Here is a 17,500-nt window from a genome sequence, read left to right on the forward strand (position 1 = left end):
TGCTGCACGCTCCTGGGCTGCAGCAGCTCGGAGGCACAGGCAGAGCCGCTTCTTCTTCCTCTTCTCACTTCCTCCATCGCCGGCAGATCTGTCTGCAACCCCGGCCAGCGACGTGGGGCCGGCACCCACTTTCCCTTACACGCCCCGGTGGCAGCCCCAATGCCTGGCGGGGACGAGCTTGCCTGGAAATGGGGCGGCCCGTTTCCCCATGCTGGCTGGGAGGGGAAACTGAGGCAGAGTGGGGGGTGGCCATGCTCCAGCCAGGTGCATGGGGCAGAGGGGACCAGAGGGGGACACATGAGTCTATGGCCCCCCCCCCGTTAGCTCATACCATTGTGGTGGCCCCATTTTGGGTCTTTGGGGATTTACCAGCCCCGGAGCACAGCCCAGCCACGGGGTCAGGCTTGGGGAGGCTGTTGGGGGGACATACAAGGCTCCCCCATTTTTGGGGGTGCTCCAGGCTTGCAGATCAGTTCCTGCCCTGCCCTCCGTTCTGCTGCATAACCCTCCTATCCCCCTGGCACACAACTGAGCCCCCCTGGCACCCCACTGAGCCCCCCTAGCACCCCGCTGAGTCCCCCTGCACCCCACTGTGCCCCATTGCACCCACTGTCACCCAGCTCCAGGCAGTCCCAGCACCCACCTCTGCCACCTCCAAGCCAATAAATGCCCCAGGGCTGTGAACTGCCCTATCCCCTGGGACCCCCCCAAACCTCCCCCGGGACCCCAGAGTGGGGCAGCACCCATCCCAGCCCGCACCCTGGGCACCTACAGGAGCCTCTGCCATCCCATGAGTGCTCACAGGAACACCGCTGTGACGATGGGGACAAGGTGGCCGGTGAGAGGTGGGGGGGCTCCTGGGGGACCTGGGAGCCTGTCTTACCTTCTGGGGTGCCACGGGGTGCCAGGGGGTGCCACAGGGTGCTGGAACACGCCGCTCTGCCCAGCATCCGGGCACGTCTGCAGCCCTGGGCTGCTGCGTTCGCCCCGTTGAGCAACGTTTCCCCTTTCTACGCAACGGCAGCACCCCCGGGGTGATGGGGAACAGAAACCCGGGTGGCAGGGTGGGCACTGCGCTGCATGGCACGGCACTGCACGGCATGGTGGGCACTGCGCTGCATGGCATGTTGCTGCACGGCACTGCACGGCAGAGTGGGCACTGCATGGCATGGTACTGCATGGCACGGCACCGTGGGTGCCACATGGCACCGCATGGCAGGGTGGGCACCATGCTGCATCGCACTGCATGGCACTGCATGGCAGGGTGGGCACCACGCTGCATGGCACTGCATGGCACTGCACGGCACTGCATGGCAGGGTGGACACCATGCTGCATGGCACTGCATGGCACTGCATGGCACTGCATGGCAGGGTGGGCACCACGCTGCATGGCACTGCATGGCACTGCATGGCACTGCATGGCAGGGTGGGCACCACGCTGCATGGCACTGCACGGCACTGCATGGCACTGCACGGCACTGTGTGGCAGGGTGGGCACCACGCTGCATGGCACTGCACGGCACTGCATGGCACTGCACGGCACTGCGTGGCAGGGTGGGCACCACGCTGCATGGCACTGCACGGCACTGCATGGCACTGCACGGCACTGCGTGGCAGGGTGGGCACCACGCTGCATGGCACTGCATGACACTGCATGGCCGTGCAGGTATGACACGGCATGGCACTGCCTGCGCCAGCGCCTCTATCCCGGCTCCACACCGCATGCATACATCCCCATCCCCTACACACATACATGGGCCCCCTATACACACGTATGCAGACCCTCCGTGCGCACACACGGACATGCGTGTGCACACCCCCATGGACACGCCCTGCACGTGTCCACAGCCACGTACCCCTCATTGCACCCACATTGCACCCCCAAAAGAGCCATACCCGGACACCAAGGGACATTCAGAGCTGGCACATGCCACCAGGGCAGGCGACACCCCCAGACCCGGCTCGGGGATGCCAGGATGCGGCTGGCTGAGGCCACCAGCCACATCACCGGGACCATGAATTTTTGGGTCTTTTCACCCATTTTTGGGGTCTTTTCCCCCGTTTTTGGCTCCTTCCAAGTGTGGGTATCTGGGGCAGATGCTAGGGACAGGGAGGGCACCCGAGATGGTGGCACCAAGAGGAGGACATTGCTCCTGTTGCCCCATCCCCTCTTGCTGTGGCCACACAAGGGAAACTGAGGCACATGCACTGGGTTTGAAATGAACCAGTGTGGCTCAGGCCCCATTTTAACAGATTTTCTCCCCAAAACACCCTTTGGAGAGGTGTTTGCGGGCAGTTGCTAAGGGACATACCCAAGGCTACACAGGTCATCTGTGGCGGAGGGCATCCGCAGCCAGAGCTGAGACAAAAATATGATGAGCAGCCAAAAAATGAGAAACCATCCCCCCAAAAAAGGCAAATGAGAAAAAAAAAGTCTTTGCAGGAGGGAAATGGGGCTCTGAACCTCAGTGCTGCCAGGCTAGGAGGGATAGAAAAGCCGGAGGAAAGGAGGAAAAATCCCTCTTGATCCCAGGAAAAACCCGGCTGTGGGATGTGCTGAGCACAACCTTTCTATTAGACACTGGAGAACCCCCATCCCAACTGTACCCACTGTCTGCAACCACCCGTGACCCCACAATCGCAGCCTGCCATCACCCCTAAATTGCCGCTATTTCCAATTAACGAAACCACATCAAGACACTCGGCCTCATCTCGCTGCTGTGCCCGTGGCACATCCCCGGGTCATGATCTGGCCCGGTGGATTAGCCAAAAAGTCCCTTTTTTTACCCCAAAAAACCATCACAGGATTCCCTGCCAGCCCTTGGGGTGATGGGGTGGGTGCTTTCTGCGCTCAGCCTCCTCTAAAAGCAGACGTCTATGGGATTATGGAGACCCAGTCCTGGTGCCCTGACACCACTGTGATGGGCACCAAGAGAAAGCCATTGTGGAATGAGACTTGCAGGGGGAAAAAAGGGGTGCCTGTGGTGTTGGGGTGCTCTTTAGGATGGGGACACCCTTATCCCAGGGGTTTAAGGTGCCTGTGAAGGAGTAACGGGGTTAAGAAAGAGAAGTGGGGCTGCTCTGCGGCCAGATGGGGAAGAGATTAAAAATAATCACCAGCTCTGCTCGCCAGCGGCCGCAAGCTTCCCCCGGCACGCGCCGGCGCGGCTTTGCTCCCCTCCAGCCCCTTTGCTTTCAAACCATCTCATGCAAATCCTTCTCTGGTGAAATTAGCATTAATTAACACCCTGATATGAATATTAAGGGGGTTTCTGCAAGCTTGCTATGGTGGGTAGATAATTTTGGTGGCTGCTGTCCTCGAAGAGGATATGGGGGACGGCTTTCTCCCTTGGAAACCTTCCTCCTTGGTTTGTCCTGCCCTGGGAGGAGACCATCATGGGGCATCTTGGTGGCTTCATGGCAGGGCTGGGGTGGCAGAGGTGGAAGCGAAAGTTCCAGCTCAGCAGATTTCAAAGGGGATGAAGGCGGGATGCTCCCGCCCCACGTGTCGCTTGGCTGAAGCCACAATGTTTCTGTCACCAAAAAGCTCCTGGCTGGTCCCAAAACATCTTCAGGTGAAAGCCCGTGGACATGTCCCACCTGCCCCAGGGTGGCTGGGGACCAGGGCTTGGGTGTTTTAAGGGAAATCTCCATTTATCGAAGCCTGAAGGTGTAATGATGTGGCCACATTGGGCCAGAGGGGCATTTTTGGGTGCTTAACGTGGACCCGTGGGGACAGGGCACAGGGATGGTCCCGCCGGCGATGCCAGGTGGCTCTGCCACCGATGTACTATGTCCTTGGGTGACTCCCTCACCCCCCCCACGCTTTGGTACCCCATCTCTAAAATAAATCAGCATCTCAGGGATGCTCTGAGAAATCCAGGCAGCGTTTTCCTGCTGGAAATGGGAGATGTTGGGGACAGGGAAGGTGCAATGAGTTGGCTTGGTCTCAGCTGGCAGCACTGCGGCTCTGGCTGGGCTTGTATAAACCTATACATATATACACACAAGCATAGGCACATGTACAGCCACATGTTCACCCACATGTACACACATACGCATGAACATATATATATATATATATGCAAGCATGGACACCTCTCCATATAAATACACCTCTATACATAAATACACCTCTCTATATAAATATACTTCTATACATATATACCTCTCTCTGTATCTATATCTATACCTCTATACATAAATATACCTCTATACATATATACAAACATATATATGTCTCTACACACACACACACATTTCTTTATCACAGAATCACAGAATCACTAAGGTTGGAGAAGACCTGTAAGATCATCAAGTCCAACCATTACAAAAAAAAACAAACAAAAAACCCCATACAACCCCCCCCCCCAAAACATATATATAGAAATATATATGTCTCCATTCACACACACGTATATACAAACTTCTATACCTATATACACAAATATAGGTCTCTGAGCCCATGGACTCACACACACGTATATACATAACTCTATCCATATATATACAAATACATTTATGCTTCTATACACACGTCTATACACACATGCTCATATATACAACATATTTATACCCGCATCCAGGGGCACCCCAGGCCGTGGGAGCAGAGGTACCGGGGCGAACACGCCCCGCTGAGCTTCGCACCAGCCCTGCCGTGGGGATCGCGGGGTGATTTTAAGTCCCGCTCCGCAGTAAAAGCTGCTAAACCTCCCCAAAAGCAAAGTCCAGCAGCTACCGTTTGGGGCGGCTTCGGGATCACCCCAAAGCCCAAGCAAAGCACCCACGCTCTCCGGATCTGACCCCATCCTCTCCAGTTCTGCCCCATCCTGCCCAGTTTGATCTCATCCGCTTGGGTCCAATCCTGCCTGGTTCAGTCTCACCCGCTTGGGTCCGATCCTGTCCGGTCTGGCCCCATCCTGCCCAGTGTGGTCTGACCCACTCAGGTCTGATCCTGCACAGTGTGATCTGACCCACTCGGGTCCCATCCTGCCCGGTTCGCTCTTACCCCCTCGGGTCCGATCCTGCCCGGTTCGGTCTGTCCCTGTTGGGTCCCATGCAGCCCGGTTTGGTCTGACCCTCGGGTCTCATCCTGACCCGGTTTTGTCTGACACGCTTGGGCCCGATTCTGCCCGGTCTGGCACCATCCTGCCCAGTCTGATCTGACCATTTTGGGCCTGATCCTGCCCGGTTCGCTCTGACCCTTTTGGGTCCCATCCTGCCCGGTTCAGTCTGACCCTTTTGGGTCCCATCCTGCCCGGTTCGGCCTGACCCTCTTGGGTCCCATCCTGCCCAGTCCAATCTGATCCTTTTGGGTCCCACCCTGCCCGGTTCCCTCTGACCCTTTTGGGTCTGATCCTGCCCAGTCCAATCTGATCCTTTTGGGCCTGATCCTGCCCGGTTCGCTCTGACCCTTTTGGGTCCCACCCTGCCCGGTTCAGTCTGACCCTTTTGGGTCTGATCCTGCCCGGTTCGCTCTGACCCTTTTGGGTCTGATCCTGCCCGGTCCAATCTGATCCTTTTGGGTCCCATCCTGCCCGGTTCAGTCTGACCCACTCAGCTCCCACCCTGCCCGGTTCCCTCTGACCCTTTTGGGTCCCACCCTGCCCGGTTCCCTCTGACCCTTTTGGGTCCCATCCTGCCCGGTTCCCTCTGACCCTCTCGGGCCCGATCCTGCCCCGGTTCGGTTAGTCCCGTCCCTCCCGTACGCGGCACTTACCGGCAGCGGGATGCGCCGGGGCCGCAGCGGCGCTCAGCGCCCGGGGCCGCCCCGCTCCCACCGGCCGCCGGCCCCGCTCCGCCCCGGGGCCGCCCCGCTCCGCCCCGCTCCGGCCCCGGCACCTGCGGGCGGCCCCGGGGGGGGCTGGGGAAGGGTGGTAGCTGGATTGGGGAGGGGGAGAACAGCTGGGTTGGGGGCCCGACAGCTGCATGGAGGGGGCTGCCATGCAAACATCTGGCTTGGCATCATGGGTGAACATCTGGATTGAACAGGGTGTCGGGGGGGGGCTTCCAACAACGAAAAGTGGGGTTTACAGGGTGGGATGCTCATGGACCGGCCAAGGGCTTGGTTATCCTGGCTGGAGGCTGGGAGCTGCCGGAGCCCAGGGGGAGCGGCTGGGTGTCGGGGACAGGGTCTCCCCATGGCAGCGGGTCTCGGCCGAAGGGGTCGGTGGCTTCAGTACTCATTAACCAGGCGGTCAAGCCTCCACGCTTCCTGAGCAGGGCTATTAAAGAGCAATAAAGAAAGGAACCCCGGAGGGACATGTCGGGTATGAAAGGGCCGATGCATAAACAGCCCAGGGATGTCGAGATTACACGGGATGACGGGCTTGGTCCTTCGTTTCCCTGGAAGCCCAGTTTGCCCTCCAAAATTATTCCCATCCTTCCTTTTTAGGGCCTTGGGATGGCTCTCAGTAGAGGTGGAGAGCAAGGAGGTGCCGACTGGCATCGCCTGGATAATGGAGCACCACGGGAGGGGCAACGTACCCCTGGAGCTGGCACCCAAATATGAGGCGAGGAGTTTTGGCCAAGGGCTCGGCAGCACGGTGTGGGATGGAGAGGTGGAATGAGGTCCTGCGGCCCGTCTGGATCCCGCCGGCGCCTGTGCTATGGCGGACAACGCGGGCTTTCATCGATCCTGCCGCGAGCCCACGGCCAAGCCAGGCAAGCGGGGCCACGGGGGAGATGGGCTCTGGCAGGAGCAGCCGTGAATATTTGCAACCACAGCCAGGCTGGAGCCGTCACCCTCATCCCGGGGCTGCCCGGGCTTGTGGGGTTGGGTTGGCGATGGCTCGGTGCCCTTGTGAAATTCCCTGCTCCCTCAGCCACCACAGGGAGACGGAAATGGGGAAAAAGTGTCTTTCCCCAGAGTAGAGCAGAAAACACACCGTGCACAAACACGCCCAGCAGCCTGCGATGGGGAGGCCAGAGCTTTCCTCAAGAATCTGGGGAATGCAGCTGAGAATGGACACAACTCACTCCTCCGATGAGCGGCCAGCAAAAGCACTTATCCCACCTTCATGGCTTCCTTCATCTTCGGGGCAAGCTCCGAGCTGGTGAAAAGGAGCTGGTGTCCTCCTCCCTCCTGGCACGGCGGGTGTCCTTGCAGGTCCCCAAGGTGAACGCCTCATAGCCAGCTGTAGGGACACTGTAAATAGTGTTTAAAAAAGTGTAAATAGTGTTAAAAAAAGAAAATAAAATAGCGGCTCCTGGCTGCCTGCCAGCGCCAACTGCCTCCGCTGAGCCTGGCAGCCGGGCCCGTAGTCTCAAGCCCAGCCCTACAGCACCTGGAATAAACGGGAACCCCCAAAACCCCAACATTTTGGGGGTGGAGCAGGGATGGGAGAGGCAAATTCGGAGGCAGCGGTGAGGCTGAAAAAGAGATTTCAAGCAAGGCATCGTTTTTATGCCTCTTTTTATCCATGCAAAAGGCAGACAAAGCTGATAGGGAAAAATAATCGGGAAAAGGGGATAGCCTGGGTTCGTCTTGGAGTCTCACTGATTGAATTAATCCCTGGCAAAAAGGCCTGGCATGGTGGCTGGATTTGGCCTCAAGAGATTCTTTGGCCACCTGGTTTCTGTTCCTCCGGCTGGATGTTGCCAGTAATCGCGTTAGAGGCTGATTGCAGGCGACCTTTATCGCTGCTGCCCAGGGTAATTGCACCTTCCCACCGGGCTCCAGGTTTCCAGCCACTGGTGGGTCGCAGGGTGGTGCGGATGGAGAAGGAACATCTCTGGTCGAGGCCAGGGAGGCAGCCGGGAGCTGGGACCATGCTCCTCCAACCGACACAAAACTCTTGTTGGAGGCGAAAAGCAGCATTTTTCAAATGCTGAAGCTTTGCGAAAGCCTCAGGGCAGGGATGTCCCCACCACCAGACACTGGACGTCCCCATGGGGAGGGTCCTACAGGGCTTTCAGGTTCTCCCCCAACACAAGACGTACCGGGGACGCAGGCTGGGTCCCTTCTGCCTCGGGCTCCCCCGCGGCTCACCGGAGCGGAGATGTCTCACATAAAAAATTTCATTACACCTAAAAGCTATTTATAACGGAAATGGAGTTAATTTCTCGTGTCCTTCTGACAACACCAGTCTGCCAGAGTGGTGGATCTGGTTGAGCTTGCTCATGAGGAGGTGACATCTGACGGCAACTTTCTCTTTTTTAACCAGGTCACCGTGGGCTCACCCACAGACATCTGCTACCCCAGCACCTGCCTTTGAGTCCCCAAATTTTTGGCAGAGAAGGTGTTTGGTGGAGAAAGTCTCATCTCTTGAGGGCCACTCTGATGGTCCCCTCCGTCGTCTTGCTGCAATCAACATGCACCGCAGTCAAACTGGTGCAGCTATCTGGGGTGAAAGCCCCAACAAAAGAAGACAAACCTTTGCGCTGCTGGACATCTGTGTTGGAGAAACTGGTCTAACCTTCAACCCCCATTGCCATGGTGGGTCCCAAGCCCACGTTTCTGGCCATCCAGCCCAAATTTCCTTCTGGAGGTGATGAGGTCCCAGCCACAGCCTGCGAGCCCAATGCACCCGTTCTGCCAGGGCTCCGCGGGAGCACCGGGAAACCTTGGCTTTGATGGGAATTCAGACAAAAAAGCCTTGGCCTTGCTCCAAGTGGGAACTAACCTGCCATTCTTATGCCTCAGCATTTCTGAAGAAGTGTGTTTCAGCTCATTTTCCTTTCCGACCTAGAGCCTAGGGCTTTCCTAGATCCCCGCGGACGTCAGCAGGGGAGGAAGGGGTTGCTGAGCTTCTCCTCCCCCCAGCACGTAGATGATTAACGCCTTGATCTTCTGAGGCTTCCTTTCCTCTCACCGGCACACCCTGATGTGCCTCGGGAAATCAGGGTGGCTTCCGCTCATCGCTTTCCTTTGCTCGGGAATCCTCAAGGAGCTCTGCGGAGCGCAGGGATCCAGGCACGGATAGTGTCTTAGGCTCCAGTTTCATCCACGACTTCAGCAGAAGGAAAGTGGTGGGTGTTTGGCAGGTGGCCTGGGTGCAGGAGACCTCATCTGTCTGCTGGTGAAGCAGGTTGGGAAGGGAGATTTTGGGACACACATCTGTGGGTCTTTGCAGGCAGGAAATCCCAGGGCTTAGGGCATGAGGGGGGTCTCATGACAGAGGTTTCCAAGGAGAGCCTTCTACACTTTGTAGCCACCTTTGAGAGGTCTTCTCCACCCTCACTGCGAGGAGGCTCTCCAAAGAGGGAGGTCATCTGCTCTCACTGCCTCATCCTCACAAATAATTGCACTTCCTGCCTTCAAGGACAGAGCTGGGGTCTGGGATGGGGACATCTCTGAACTTTGCATGGTTGAGTGGAAGTCAAATGCCTCCAGGTTGGCCACAACCCCTTCTTCGGCTCCTTCCCCTCCATCCCATGCCAGCAGATCCTGCAGATGTTTTGGGTTTTCACCCCTCTGTAGCTCTTCCTATCCTGGGAGAGCCCCCAGCTCCTGAGGCTCAGCACAGCAATGGCCATCTCGGTCTTCTCACCAACACACCTCTTCATAAACACCCATTGTCCTCATCCCCCATGATGGGAGACCATGGTATGGAGCAGAGTTGCAACCCAGAATGGAGCTTCACCATCCTTCTGCTCGGAGAACTGGGCTCTGCCAGCAGTCCCAGGGATGGGTCCAGATGTCAGGTGATAATAAAAGGGTGTCCAAAAGCAGGCTCAGATCCCCACGGGGACCTGCAGGACCTGGCCACGCTGCCAGCTGCCCAGGGGGTGATGGAGGAGCATGCCGCATCCTTTTGGCTCACCACCTCCAGGCTCCTCCGCTTTCTGGGCCACATCTGAGGGGAGGAATTAAAGAGGTCAAAGCACACAAGACCTGCAGGTAGCTTTGGTATTTCGCATCCAGGAAAAATTTAAAATATCTTTCCTTGACTCGTTGCTGTTTCCTCAATAGGTTGTTTGCTTTGGCTGTTGGACCAGAGGCAGTTCTCCAGCTGGAGAATTTCCTCTGGGAAACGATTGCCCCCCAATTACAACCAGGGACAACGGGTGGAAACGTTGATGGAGATCCCTGCTGTTGGGGTATCACCATCCCAGCAGGACCACACACCTGGGCACATTCGTAGGGTGAAAATAGCTATTTTAAGGTTGAAAACCAGCTTCTCAGGTGTGAGTCAACCCAAGGGGCTCCATGATCGTGGTCCATCACCGTAAACCAGGGCCAAACACAAGTGTCCTGACTTGCCACCATGTGCTGCTGCAGGAGCACAGATTGTCACCTGCCTGGTGGACACCTAACACTTGGGTCTTATGCATGGGTTGAGGCAGCACGGGAGCGAGACGGGCAAATTTCTCATCCAACTGGGTGTGAGTCACCAGGAACGCAGCAATTTTGTGCGCTGCAAATTTAATGCTTTGCATTAAAAACTACTTGTTGGTGCAACTTCTTGTTGCTTCTCCAGGAACCCCATGCTCGTTTCTGCTGCTCCTGCAGGAAGCGATAAGGGATTTTGCATGTCATGAGTTCACTTGGGACTTCCAAGCCACGGCTCAAATCTCCCAGCTGGATGGACATGCAATTTTTAGTCCATGCAATTTTTAGTCCGTGCAACTAGTCTGTGCCTTTCTGTAATGCGAATTTTAAGTCTTTCGCTGCTCTTTTTTTCTCGTTAACACCATTAAATGCAGTGTTGCTGACTCCGGATGTCCATCCCCTCACCAAGGGCTGTGAGGATGTGGTGGGGACCTTGGGGACTCTTAAGCAGCCAAAATAACACCCAAGCATGAGGCATCTCCCACAAGGACCAAAACCTTCCAGGAATTAAAACTCAGAGCATGCACCATTTCCTTCCCAGGAGCACGCAGGGATCCACTCAACTCTTGGGCTGGTTCTCCTTTGCCTGCAGGCAGGTCCATTGCACCTAGCCACTGCGGCAAATATTTAAGCCACAGTGTCCTGTTCCTTCCATTGCAAAGGCAACCAAACTAGGCATTTATTTTGGGAAAGAAACATTAGTTTCGTGTCCAGCATCATCGACAAAGTTTTCTGTGTGGAGCAACTCACATGTCCTCACTTCTCCCTTTCGGTTCTGCTTCTCAGAAGATCACATTGTGCCCTTGAAAAGGGCGAAAGGGGAAGCTGTGTCCCAAGTGAGGTTTTTTTTATTCCAAGAATTCATCTCTTTCTTATACGAAAGCAACTGCTTTTCTCTGGAAAAGAGCAGAATTACAGAAAGAAGGCAAAATTTAGACACAAGTTTTCTCTTCTGCCACTTACAGGTGGGCAAAAAACCCCACCAAGTTTCTACTCAGCTAAACCAAATGTGATGGTAACATTTTATAGGAAGATTTTGGAGATACCCCTGTTATTAATATTCCTTGATTTATGGATAACAGGTTATCCTGCACTGCTTGCTGGGAGACGACTGAACCACGACTCACTGGAGGCTTTACCAGGAGCATCCCTGCAGAAGGACCTTTTCACGTGCTCCATCCTCAAATGGGGATGATTCCCATCTTTTTCCCCATCAGAAAACCCCTTGCATCCCTTTTTCTGGAAGCAAAGAAGGGCTCAAAGCTCCAGCAGGGCTTGCTATAGGGTTTGCTTTGGGTTTTGGGCAACATTATCCCTATAGGAGCAAGAATTAGGGGTCTGGGACCAGCTCGGTGCCCAGGGGAAGGATGGGAATAGGAATAGCTTCCCAGGATGGACGCAATTTTTGCAGGGACATGGTCCTCATGCAACTGTGCTGGGAGCAGTGTTACCCTTGGCAGCACCTTCTAAACAAACCTCAGAAGAGAGTCGGTGCCCAGACATTTTGTACAAACACCGGCATGAAACTATAACAGGGAAAATACAATCCTGGGGGGTCCTGGCCATCAGTTGTCTGGGTAAAACTGGGCATGGTTGCTGCACCTTTGCTTTTGACATGGTGGCTTGCACGTGTTTGGAGATTTGGGTGCTGCAGGGAGGGAGGGAGGGAGGGTGATATTTGGGTGCCTGTCCGGCACAGGAGCGTGGCCAGGAGATGCTCATGGATGCTCAGGAGATGCTGACGTGGAAGTCAGGTGGAACCTTGGTGGGTTGTAAGACCATCCTGAGCAAGGAGGTCTGTGCCCATCACTGCTGGGAGCGGGAGAACGGACCAGGGAGCTCCTGGGCAATGTTGTGATGACCCCAATCTGTGCCTCAGTTTCCCTGGTTGCACAAAAGAGTGAATGCATGCCCAGCTTCCGGCTAACACCTAGAAAACTCTCCAAAACCCTCAAATGGAGGGTTGTACTCCATGTCTGCTATGGCTGAAGCCTCCTGGATCAGCAGGCAGGGCCCTCCTGCCCTCAACCTGCCCGTCCCATGCCACCCGGGACGCCCGAGACCTGCCCAAGCCAAAAATGTTCAAGCAGGTCCATCCCGTTGGGGATGTGTTGCAAAACCAAGGCAGCGGCGATGTTCTGCGCATCGGCGGGGAGGGAGGAGGGGAATTAGACGGCAAACAAGATCGTCTCGTTCCCCTCATGCTTGCGTGTGCCAGCAGGCAGCGCGGGCAGTGCTTCACACAGGCAACGCAGGCAGCAGCGGGTAACTTAACTCACAACACCGCTCCAGAGTGCTGTGCGTTACCCTTTTTTCCTCTCTAATGTGTATATTTTTTTTATCCTTCTTCCTGCAAATAAGTTTTGGCTTTATTTTACTATATTCTATTCTATTCTATTCTATTCTATTCTATTCTATTCTATTCTATTCTATTCCAATTTATTCTCTTTTATTCAATTTTATTCTATTTTATTTTATTTTATTTTAAGTTTTTTTTTTCCATGTGGACACTGCCAGACAGCTTAGACCCATCACCAGGCTCAGGGAAAGGCAGACATACAGCATTTTAAACACCTTTATTCAGGCTGGGAGCTGCCGGTGGCTGGGTTCCTCTCTTTCCATGCACGTCAAACTGAGAGCCCTGATCTCAGCAGGATGGCAGTTTCTCTAACATAAACTTTAGGGAAAAAGGCCCAGACAGGTCTTTAGCATAAACAGAAAAAAACCCTTGTGAAATAGGTTTAATTTAATATATCCAGTAATTCTAGGCATTCTCACTTCCTTCCTGTTATTATCTGACATGATCCTCTATTCCTGGATACTCAGAAAAATTTATTCAAAGGAAAACTGAACAATAACAAATATAGGATTAAAATAAAACCAGAAAAATAACGGGAATAATGGACGAGAAGCTGGTTGGGCTTCCAGGAAGGTTCAAGGAGAATCTCCTATACAGGGATGTGACTGTGCCATAGTCCGAATCTCCGTTGGAGGGGGACATGAAGGTGCTACGTTGCCTTCAAGACCAACTGCCATTGCAGCAGCTGGTGGGCTTGGACCTGTTTGGTCCAACCTGGCTCATCTCAGCGAGGTGGTTGGAGAAACAGCCATAGGATCTTCTCTAAAATGTTTTGTGGTGGACTCCATCCCTGAGACACATGGCTCTGAGCACAAAGTATGAGCGGTCAACAGGACCTCGTCTTCCAGAGGCCAAGGGGACAGGCTGTGACCAGACGACTGCAATTAAGCATCATTAAACCTCTTTTTTCCGGGCACCTTGACATCTGGTTTTTAACACAGACATAAGAGGAAATGCTGGTTTTCTCCACCGGGATAAGAGCAGGTGCAAACAACTCTTGGCTAACCAAGACCTTTGGGCATGACACACCTTGTGGTCTCATCTCACCTTGACAAGCCTGAATGTGCCTCTCTGCTCAGTCCCAGTGTAAGGGCTGAGCTGCGTCCCATGTGGTTGATCTCCTGGGTGAGTGTCCAAATGCCCCCTTCTCCGGCATGTTAGAAGTACCATACAGCCCATGAGTCAACACAGCAATGATCTGTTTTGGCCATTCCCAGGCTGGTAGTTCACAACCTCCAGAGACAGCACTCCATAGTGATCATGTATGCACAAGGTTTTTATGTCTGCAAACAACCAGGACAGCTTGAGGGCTTGGCTCCCACCGTGCCAGCTCCTGGACGTGTTCCTCCGTTGGCTCTTCTCCCGCTTCCTTGCTCTGCATTTCAGCAGACCAGCCCCACTCCTCCCTCCTCTGCACGCCCATCGCTTGCCAGGCATTAACATAGGAGAGCTCCTGGGTATCAGAGACGTCACCAACTCGCTCTTTGGGGTGTTGGGACCTGTGTGCAGACAGGCTGATTTCTTTGGGCATCTTCCAAGCAGATGTCTCCAGTGGGTTGTGTTCCTCCCTTATGTCCCCAGTAAGTCTTTGTAGGTAACACGCAGGGCCTGGAGGGGACAACGATGTCCGTGTAGGTCCTAGGACTGTCACATAGGTCCTATGACTGTTACATCATCCTAGGACTGTTGAGTGAGGAAGACGTGTTCACACCAGCAGGCAACGTGAAACGGCCCACTGGTGTGGCAGTAATGCCGAACTGGCTGGTTTCTCCTTCTCCTCCTCCTCCTCCTCCTCCTCAGGCAGTTAATATTGATTGGGCTTATGAATTAACTTCCCTCTTAGAGATTCGATAGAGCCGGAATTGGTACATTAAACAAACAGCAACCCGCTTATGACTCATGCGATGGCCCTGCGCCAAGCCAAGCACAAAAGCAGAGGCCTCAGCTGAGCTTTGGGAATCGTTCACTGTTAAAACCCACATGATCCTGGAGAAGACACTGGAGGGGTCTCTTCCCTAAATTCAATTGGGGCAGGTGAAAAACTTCTCCCCTCCCCAGCTCTGGCACCCAGGACCTCTGCTCCTCAAGCACAGAGGAGTCAGCAGGACAACCCTGCTATGGAGGGATGCCACTGAGAAGAAAAACCTTGTCCCTGGAAGACACACGGGTACTGCAGAGGGACACAGACCCCATACTGGACTTGGAAAGGTCCCTCTTCCACATGCCACATGTCTTGCCTGCTCTGGTGTGGGATGATGCAGCCCTGTCCTGCAGACTCCCAAAGATCTCTATTTTTGAGTAAAATGAGTAAGAGTTGATCGTTCTTTTGGATAGGGATGATTCAAGAAGTTTTAAATAGTGAAACTGTCCTTTTCTATAGTTATTTCCCTCTTTATTCCCGCTCTTGGCTGCTGGGCCGTTTGTAAACATTTATTAAAATCTGCTTTGACATCTCTCGCAGAGTATTTCCTTTTGGCTAGCTTCTTACACATTTGTTTCCATCCAAATTCCCATACAAGGACAATGGGGAACTAAAACACTTTCATCCCTTGTAGCCTGCCCAGAGCCCTCCCGTGCATCAGGGCTGGGTGAGACCGCCCCAAGGTCCTGGCTGAGGTGGGTCCTTTGCTCTGATGGTGCTGAGGGGGGGAAGTGTCTCCTGTGCCTGTTTGCAAGACAAAGATATAAAGACAATGGAAAATCCCTAGCAGAAATGAGACCTCTGACATCTTGGGCTATGGTGTCTCTTTGCATGGAGCCGCTATCATCTCAGCTGGAGCTGGTGCTGTGGGAGGAGAGAAACTGAGCCAAATCCTCCGTGAAACTTCCCATGGCCCAAACAAGGAGGGAAAATCTCTTCTTGACCCCCTCCCCCCAACCTCGCAGCTATTATGATCTTAAGCAGACGACCAATGCTCACTAGCCACATCTTCAAGAGACCTGCACCATGTCCATGTCCATCCAACACCATCCATCCTGTCTGGTCCCTTCTCCTTGTGATCAGTCCTGGCCGCTTAGGAGGGAAAAGATGAGTGTTAGGGGCTTGAGGACACTAATTTGCTTTAAATGCCCTGCCCGGCCTCCCCTGGGGCCTCCCCCCATTCTGCCCATGGGCCCTGGACCCCCATTTCATCTCAGGCCATGCCCCAGTGACACCGTAGATGTCTCCAGCCCCACCATGGCCCAGCCCTGCCTGGCCATGGGCTCCCACAGATTGATGCTCTGGCTTGGCCTCAGACCTGCCTCATGACCACAAACTTGCCTGGTGCCGGGAGCTTCCCCTGGCTGTCCCCTCTCCAGGTCTGCCCTACTTACCTCTCTTGGGGATGGTGAGATGGGTCCTGGCTGGTAAGTCCCCTGCCCTGCCAGCCCAGGAGGTGCCCCGTGGTTCCCTGTCCTTTAGGAAGCCCTGACAAAGAGAAAAGTGATGTGAAGCTGGGAGGAGTGGCTGATATACCTGATGGACCTGCTGCCATCCAGAGGGACCTGCCCAAGCTGGAGAAAGGGGGAGAGAGGAACCTCATGGAGTTCAGTCAATGCCGATGGAAGGTCCTGCCCCTGGGGAGGACTAACCCCAGGCACCAGCACAGGCTGGGTGCTGAGCGGTTGGAAAGAAGTTCTGCAGAGCAGGACTTGAGTGTCCTGGTGGCCTTCTGGGCCTCCCCAGCACAAGAAGGACATGACCATACAGGATTGAGTCCAGTGAAGGGCCATGAAGATGAAGAAGGGACTGGAGCATCTTTTGTATGAGGAAAGGCTGAGCAAGCTGGGACTGTTCAGTCTGGAGACAAGATGACTTGGGGGGATCTTATCAAACACCTGATGAGGTGGGAATAAAGAAAATGGAGCCAGGGTCTTCTGAGTGGTGCGCAGTGCCAGGACAGGAGGTAATGGGCACAAACTGAAACACAAGAAGTCCTGTTTAAACATAAGAAAATTATTTTGCTACTGTGAGGGCGGTCAAGCACTGGGACAGGTTGCCAGTTGAGATTGTGGAGTCTCCATCCTTGGAGATGCTCAAAACCCATCTTGACATGGCCCTGGGCAACCCATTCCTGGTCACCCTGCTTGAGCACGTGGTTGGACTAGATGGTGTGCAGAGGTCCCCGTCAGCCTCAGCCATTCTGTGGAAGGGAAAGGAGGAGAGGACACCCTTAGGAAATAAACCCTGTCCACTTGTGTGGAACGGTGGGAGTCTCTCCTGTGCCTGGGAGGTGACCAAGAAAGTCTTTGAAGCCACAGTTGGTGTAACAAGGACAGGCCTGTCCCAGGTTCGGTCTACTCCTTTGCAAGGTGGAGGGGCTGCTAATGCCAGCCCTTTCCAAGCCCTTGTATGAGGCTTTCTCCCAGCCACCACAGCGCACATTGGGAGCACAGGCAGGGCTGCTTTGCCCCATGCAGTGGCCTTGTGAGGCCACGATGAGCTCGTCATCCTCCTCCTCCCTCCCCAGTAAATCCCAGACAACCTCCAGACATGCTGCAGAGGATGAGCACCATGTGTTTGTCATTAGATCAGAGATAAAAGCTCTGGCTGAAGCAGATGAACTTCTGTCCTCTGAAGCACGTGCTCCTGCAGGTTAGCCAAGTCCAGATGTTAGCACAGCTGGCAGAGTGGTCAGCGCTCTTGGGAGGTGACCGAGGGGGCTGCTCCTGGAGAAACATCTGGGCACAGCAGCTGCTTGACCTGCTCCGCTTGGAGATGGGCCCCTTTCCAACTGGTCTGGAGAGGCAGCACAGGCACAGCTGGAGACGAACAACACTGGGAAGCACCTACATCCCTCCCGATGGAGAGTCTGGGTAGCTACACCAGGTGGACATCCATCCTAGATGCCTAATTTCAGTTTGATGAGTCCAGATGTGTTTTAAAA

Source organism: Gavia stellata, chromosome 1 (assembly GCF_030936135.1).
Source record: "Gavia stellata isolate bGavSte3 chromosome 1, bGavSte3.hap2, whole genome shotgun sequence".
Lineage (NCBI taxonomy): Eukaryota > Metazoa > Chordata > Aves > Gaviiformes > Gaviidae > Gavia > Gavia stellata.